This window comes from Labeo rohita, unplaced genomic scaffold (genome assembly GCF_022985175.1).
Source record: "Labeo rohita strain BAU-BD-2019 unplaced genomic scaffold, IGBB_LRoh.1.0 scaffold_235, whole genome shotgun sequence".
NCBI lineage: Eukaryota > Metazoa > Chordata > Actinopteri > Cypriniformes > Cyprinidae > Labeo > Labeo rohita.
This window is the reverse complement of record NW_026128605.1, coordinates 84796-93589: the sequence shown is the minus strand read 5'-3', so window position 1 is coordinate 93589 and position 8794 is coordinate 84796.

Genomic DNA, 8794 nt, shown 5'->3' with positions numbered 1-8794 from the left:
TATTTTCATTGTTATATGGCACAGGCACTATTATACTTCTTCTGTAAGATGAAGCCGAAAAAACTGATGCTTCCACACGTTTTTAACACGATCATCAGTCATAAAACAGCATCAAAACTGTAATGCTATGGAATAAAATGTCGACCCATGAAGAGGTAGTAATGACTGTCAAGCTTTGTGGTGTTGATTGACTCCACATTTTGATTATCATTCTGAATCCAATTCATAGTAAAAATGTTGTTTATTGATTTTTATATTATTATTCTGAAACTTACTAACATTCAAGTGTTTATAAAAAGAATGCATGAAGCTAGAATAAAATGTTTTTGTTTACAAAGAAATGTTCTTTCTTTTTGATGTTTTGTATGTTCAGATATTAATATAACAAAATATATACAAATTAATACGTAATAGGGACATAGTAGCATACTTAAAGTATGATGTAAAGTTCTCTTAAAGAAAACTTACGAGTATACTTTCAATATAAAACTACAAAACTAGTAGTTTACGGAGACTATACTTCAAGGTGTACTAAAAATCCTACAAATATTTAATTAGTAAACTGTAGTATTTAATCAGTATACCTGTAACTTTACTACTGTTATACTTAAAGTATACTTAAATGTATACTTTTATATACTAGAAAGTGGGTCAATTTAGTCCCAAGTGGTATTGAAATAGGACACGTACAAGTATACTACTAGTACAGTGAAATTTGTATACTTACTACGTAAAGTATACTTAATAATATACTTGAACTTTACTTAAGTATATTTAATTAAATAAACTTGAAGTATACTTCTTTTTGGTAAGTGAATTCAGTGAGTGATTTTCTCTTTTTCTTTTGTTGTTTGATTAACATTTATAACATGTTGGCGGCTGCAGGTTTACGCTGCTGTCACTTTAAGATTTGACGCACAGATAACATATTTTTGACGCGTCAGTATTTCTCCCAACTGTTCAGGTTTACTTAAGACAAAACCAATTGCATTTACATGAATAGTCTCCAAAACAAGCATATGTGTATTAATAACAGAACTTTAACAGAACTTAAGCGAAAGAGAACTCGGCATTCACACACCGACTTAGAGGCGTGTTCTGTGAGCGCACTTTGAGTGTGTGCACACATAAACCTGTCGGCTTTCAAGTAGCCTTCTGGACAAACATGCAAATACTGAATATCACTTTCGTGATAACGCATCGAGTCAGTGACATTTCCGTCAACTGTCCCTGGATTCGGTTGGACTCGGCTGGAATATTTTCCGAGTCTGAAATGCTTGAGTCTGAGTCAAGTCAGAGTAAAAATGCATCCGAGTCCGTGACAAGTCCGAGTCTGCTAAAAATTGTACTCAAGACTGGAGTCCGAGTACCCCAACTCTAGTTCTCACTGCTGCAATGTGTCCTGATTCCCAGTGAATGTATACATTAAAACAGGCTGTTAAAACATCTTTGACAGGTTGCCCATCTGGGATTCTTCAAACACTGCAGAATTAACAGTGTCCTGTTTAGAAAAGATACAAGGAAAAACAAACTCTATTAATCATTGATATTGTATATAATTACAGTTGATTTCATATATACTTTTCTTGCAGTAAATAAGAATACAGAGGAGTACAGACCTTAGTCAGGATAGCGCCATTTATTATTTTTATTTTTTATATGAATAAAAACAAGGCTGCAAGGGACAGAAATACAGTGCAATTAATGGATTTCACCATTGTTTAGCAACATGTCAAATGTTCAGCTGCCAAAAGTCTCACTGGACAAAAAACTCTCAGTAGACAAAAACTCCATGTTTGATTTCACTTCTTCATATTTACCATATAAAATGTTGGTGTCTTCCTTTAATAAATGCCTTTGAGTGAATTACACCTTTTCTGTGTGTGGTTGTCTCAATGGTCCAGGATCCTGACTCTGTGCTCCATCGCTCAACTAAAATCGAATCTCGGCAGTTAATCAAGTTAGATATTAAATTCTAACAGTTGGGGGCTCGTCCGCGAAGGGGGGAAAATTATTTCCCTAATCTCCCTACGAACCGGGAACACTGTCCCGAGATCGAGTGGGAAAGACGCGCTGGGGATCAGCCATTGTTGTATCACTTCGGCTGGCAACAGTAATTTTAAGCTAATTATTAACGTGGGATTAGGAAATCACTAGTCGCTAGATTAGGAAATCACTAGTCGTTAGTGGAAATCACTCGGTTCCATTGTTGTAACACTTCGGCTGGCAACAGTAGTTACGTGGTAACTATTAGCGTGGTGAGTGATTTGGATATACGGTACTGATCACACCGTATTTTTGGATCACGGCTGCGTAAATTATTTCGCGGGTAGAACAAAATAAGGAAATTATTAATAATCACATATTTGTGAATTTTTTTTTCCAATTGTTACTGCATGTTGATATATTGTGACAAAAAGAAGGTGCTTTAGGGGCGACCCGAATGCGGTTCGGCGGGAGCTGAACGGTTTGGCAAAAGCCCAAAAGAAATAGGGAAGCACCCAAACAAAAGAAGGTGATTTAGCGGCGATCAGGACGTAAAGTCTTGTGTGAGCCGAAATATAGGACCATCACCCAAAGTCACAATACGATACATGTACTACAATTGAGGTTGAGCCATAAAGTGCAGAGAATTTGTGTTTACTAACTGCTAATACTAACTCCTAAAAAGTGGAAGATGGGGGGTTCAGTATCGAGACCGCTACCGGGGGAAACGCCAGTTGATTTTATGTACAGAAATAATCAGGGAATTTATACAGAACCATATGTCAGTAATATGGCAGGATGGTCAGAAAAAATGAAACCGCAAATTGAAATACCGTATCCACGAGAGGGTTCATTCACAGATGAGGGCATGCGGTTGGCTAAAAGTCTAGTCAAAGAGGGCTGGGGCGATCCTAATTGGGATTACAACTATATGAATAAGAGTTATGGTATATGGAAAGAGATGAAAAAAGTTTGGGACCAGGGCCCAGAGAAAAAAACAAGTGGCTGCTTATGTGGCAAGACAAAATTGCCCCGCAGGGGATAAACCCCCACCCTACTGCACGCCTAAAATTACAGCACCGTCTGCACCTAAATTTAAAATGACAGAGATGAACACAGAAACTGCAAAATCTGCTAAAGTTAACAATGAAATGGAAGTGTTCAATGAGAGATCCAACGGTGCAATGGTATGGCTAAGATCTGGTAACGGCATAGCAGTTAAGCCTATAAAAATGGCAGATATGGAGGCAATATGCAAAAGTTTGCCTTCTCCTCAGAACCCCAGCAAATTTGTGACTATTCTGCAAACGCATACAAGGTATGCTCACTTTACTGGTGCAGATTACAGGGCGGTTCTGGCGAGAACGCTAGAGGCAGATGTCACTGAATCAATGTTGATTACTGAATGTCCAACATTATCCTATGAGAATGATAAAATATCGGGCACAGCTACAGCTGGTAGCCCTCATGAGTTTTTTTGGGAGAAGTCTGAAAATCATGACACGTTCTTTAAAGAACTGAGAATTTTTCTAGATAAACGAATGGGTAACAGACAAGATCTATCATTTGCTGCAAATACAAAGCAGAAACCTAAAGAATCAGCTTCTGATTTCTACCTACGGTTTAAAAAGGCCTGGGTAGAGGAGTCTAAACTCCCACTGAGTGCTGAAATGCGAGCTTTGTTTATTAATACATTCTTGAACAACATGCAATGCAAGCAAGCTCAACTAATCAGAATTACAACTACAAATCTGTTTGACATGGAGATAGATGCTTTAGGGAAGCGAGTTAGGGAACTAGATTCCTCTGGAGGGTTTGTAGCTAAAACTGAGGCTGCGATGTTTACAGGCCAGGAAGTGAAAGGGATTCGGTATGGCCAGGGAGTAGAAGTGAAACCACGATTGGTCCAACCAAAAAACACCAGAATGGTGTGCTATTTATGTGGCCGACCCGGGCACGTACAGCGCTTCTGTCGGTCAGAAGGTCAAAGAGAAAGAGGTTGGATAAAGAGGAAGTTCCAAATGAGACAGCCACAGCCACAGCCACAGCAAGGTAGAGACAGGCCACAGCAGCAGAGAGGCTTAACATCAGCCCAATACCCAACTACATGGGATAATAAACAACAATAGGGATGCCTACAGAGTGATGTCAGTTCCGATTTATCTATGATGACCCTTACATTTTCAAATCATGGTGAAGAATTACCATATTTTACAATAATGGTGCATGGTCAACCACAAATTTTCCTTTTTGATACAGGGGCAGACAGGTCCTCAATGACCTCTGCACATTATGAGGGTCCCATTTCTAATCAAATAGTTAACTCTGTGGGAATTTCAGGAACTGACATTGCATGTCCTGTAACGCCCCCTTTGGAAGTAAGAGCTCCTGGATGCAAGCCATTTTTTCACAAATTCACAATCATACCAGGAGCTCCACTAAATTTACTGGGAAGAGATATAATGCACAAATTGAATATGGATATTAAATTTACTGATAATCATGTTGTGTTTTCTTTCCTATCAAGCTTACAGGCCTCAATGAATCCTTTGCCTACATGGGAAGAACCCAGTGAACCACAACCAGCTGAATCCAAGGCTGACATACCACCAATGGTAGAGACCATGATTGATCCATCATTATGGTCACAATATAAAGATGAAACAGGTTTTATTGACATGGAACCGTATAAAGCAAAGCTTAAAACTAAACAGCCAGTCTACATTAAGCAATATCCTTTGTCTAAAGACAAGGAACTTGGTATTAAACCATTGATTGACAATTTTGTCCAGCAGGGTGTCCTCGTGCCGACTCATTCGCCATACAACACACCAATTAATCCGGTGGTAAAAGCTGATGGAAAAACATGGCGTCTGACTCAAGATTTGAGGGCCATAAACAAATTGATAATGCCATTAGCACCAATTGTGCCTGATGTTCCAATTGTTATCAATTCTATACCATGTACGCATAATTATTTTACGGTCATTGATTTGTGTGCAGCTTTCTTCTCTGTACCTGTGCATCCAGAGACGCAGCCGATTCTAGCATTCACTTTCCAAAATGCACAATATACGTGGACACGCCTTGCTCAGGGCTATGTGGACTCCCCCGCAGTCTTCTCGGCGGCTGTTCAAAGGACACTGGCCAAAATGACTGACCTGCCTTCCACAGTCTGTGTCCTCCAGTACGCAGATGACCTGATCATTTCTTCGGAAACGCGTGAGGACTGTGAGAAAGCCTCTATCATCGTCTGCAACGTCCTTGCACAAGCTGGGTTTAAAGCCTCGAAAGAAAAGCTCCAGTGGGTCCAGCCTAAGGTAACATACCTGGGACACATAATAATGCCAGGTTTGCGAGCGATTTCCATAGGCAGGGTCCAGATGATCAGGAAGATGAAGTCCCCACAAACTGTGCAGCAGCTTCAAAGCTTTTTGGGACTCGTGAACTATTGTAGATCCTGGATACCTGACTGTGCGATACATGACAAGTATCTGAGAAGTCTAATCGACCGCAAAGCTCCACCTAAAACGACGTTGAACTGGACTGATGAGGCAGAAATGCACTTCGCGGCATTGAAGAAGGCCATCACCACGGCTCCTAGCCTCGGTCTCCCCAGTTTTGAAAAGGAGTTCCATTTGCATGTCCGGGAGACGGAGGGGGTGGCCATGGGTGTCCTGCTGCAACAGCATGGTTCCACCTACAGACCTGTAGCTTACCTGTCTAAAAAATTGGATAATGTAGCTGCAGGCATGCCAGCATGTCTTCGTGCTGTGTCAGCGGCTGCTATAGTGGTGCAGATGGCTGAGAAGATTGTTCTGTCGCATCCAATGATTGTATATACTTCACATCAGGTGGGAGCAATCCTACACAATATGCAGACGCAACACATGACAGCGCAACGACGCTCAGGCTACGAGGCAATCCTGCTGGCCACAAAAAACCTCACCATTCAGCCAACATCATCAATTAATCCTGCTTTATTAGGGGTTCTTGGAATGGCTGACATGATAGATGGTAATGAAAGTCATGATTGTATCATTGAATTAACTTCCTCATGTTCTTCCAGGGCCGATCTCTTGGATTCGCCCCTGGATGGGGGGGAGCACATATATGTTGATGGATCATGCTCAAAACCTTTTGATGGTGTCTACCTTTGTGGGTATGCTGTGGTGTCAGAAACTGGGGAAACAATAGAAGCTTATGCCTTAGACTATAATTCAGCGCAAGCTGCAGAATTGGTAGCGTTAATAAGAGCATGTAGGCTGATGGAGGGGAAACGGGTAACAATTTATACTGATTCAAAGTATGCATGGGGGGTAGTGCATCACTTTGCCAGGACATGGGAAGCTAAGGATTTTAAGACAGCAGATGGTAAACCAATAGCGCATTCAAACCTAATAGGACAGTTAACTGAAGCAGTACAGCTACCTGCCGAAGTGGCCATTGTAAAAGTGAAAGGTCACGCAGCAGGAGATGATGAACAAGCTGTAGGAAATAGAAAAGCAGATGAGGCTGCAAAGCAAGCGGCAAAAGCCCAGATTAAACCTCCATTTGATATGGGTAACAAAAGTCAGGTAACTATGTCTGTGCACATAACTAATGTACCTGAAATTGACATTAAGATTCTGCAAAGTCAACCAACACAAACTGACTTAGAACATTGGAGTAAACACGGGTGTGCCCCAGATAAAGATGGTATTGTGAGAGATGAAAAGGGAAGAATAGCACTCCCAAAGTTAGGATTGGTAATCCTCATTAGGCATTACCATGGTTTGTCGCATACAAGCTGTGCAAAAGTAGTACAAGTAATAAATCGTTTGTACTGCATCGCAGATGTACATAAAACAGCCAAGCTCATTCTAGACTCGTGTCTTACGTGTGCTAAGGTAAACCCACACAGACCGATTAAACATGAAGCATTACTGCACCCAGAAGCACCTTTTCAGCATGTGCAGGTCGATTTTACGCATATGCCACCAATAGGTAATTTAAAGTACCTTCTGGTTATAGTAGACCGATTTTCAAAGTGGCCAGAAGCGTTCCCATGTGCAAAAGAGGACGCTAAGACCGTGGTTAAAATTCTAACTAAAGAGATAATTCCCAGATTTGGTATACCTACTACCATTGAGAGTGACAATGGGACGCCATTTGCGTCCAGGGTTACGCAGTTTTTGGCCAAATCATTGTCCATCGATTGGCATTTCTCCATACCGTACCATCCGCAATCATGTTCGAACGTGGAACGTTTAAACAAAACCATTAAGGGGAAAAAATGGGTAGATTTGCTACCAGCAGTGTTAACAGAAATAAGAATGACTCCATCTTCCACCACTAAACTATCACCATTTGAAATACTAATGGGTAGGCCTTTCCCGACCCCATGGGTCAAAGGCCGCGCAGGCATTGCTTCTTTAGGAGACCTGGAGGTGATACAGGAGGACTACGTGACTTCCTTAATAGAAAAACTTAACTCTATATGTGCTGATGTTTCTTTGTGTCTTCCTCTCCCCTCAGAAAAGCCTACTCATTCTTTTGTTCCAGGCCAGAGTGTGCTGATCAAAAGTCTGAAGCCGACGAGGATAGGAGAGCCGAAGTATCTTGGACCAGCCACTGTGATTGCAGTAACCAGGACGGGAGTTCTGACGGACTACCAGCCACAGTGGATACACGCCTCAAGAGTAAAGCAGTATTCTACAGGAGAGCAGGAAAGCTCCAATTTAAAATTGAATCCTGAAAAGGGGATTCACCTTAATGCTTAACAGGTAGGAGGAAAAACACTGATTAAGCTGAGGAGGGAACTACCTCTTATAGTGAGGTGGGGGTTATCCGAGGCTAGAAGATAGGTGGCCCATTGAGCCAAACAGTGCTAACTCCTTATACAACCCTGTACGCATTAAGGGCCAAATTGATGGATTATCCGCCACTAGAGAGTTTCACGCAGTGTTCAATTGTAGAAGCTCTTCTTGCATTTGATGAACATATTATTCAGTTAACCGAAGAGGTCTTGGAGAGTGAACCACAGTGGAAAGGAATAATACTAGACAGGGTATATCCAGATAAAATTGTATTCTACCTGTTCACTTTGAACCAGGGAGAGTTTGAAATATACAAGAAGGAAGTGGAACTCTAATGTCCTTCCATGACCTAAGACGTTTGTTAGACGAGTGGACAATCGTTAAAGGAACAACATGTTTTGAGATAGCAACAAAGGCGCTATCCGATTTTGGATTGCCTATAAAATTTCTTACGTCTGGCAGAATTATTAACGTGTATACGCAACCACTAGAGAACTCGAAAGATCAGTGGTTAGAGCTGCAAAATAGACTAGCCACGTTTGTTCCAAGCACTGCATTAGTAAAAATACACGATCGGAAAGAATTATTTCACGGCGGACTATTGACTATATATATAATAAATAACGCAGGGAAATTAATTGAAGCCTATTATTATTTTTCGTGTCAAGAAGAGTAGAAATAAAAACAGATAAAACGAAAACCATAGCATGATAAACATGGATAGGAGACCCTGGCATCCATTTAGATGGCCAGGTATGTGTGGCATAAGAGGAACAACATGTGTTATGGCCACAATTGCAATAATCATTGTGACCGGACTTTTGCTATGGGAAATTGAGAAATTTAGACAGAACGACACGACCTATAAGAGACGAGAATTGGCAGAACATAGACGCAGCCCGCCCGAAACTACCCCATTGAGAATAACTATGAGAGAAGGGAGAAGCGAAAGTTTCATATGTGATCCAATTTCTGCAAATGGAGGGGTAGAATACAATCGGCGGGATATA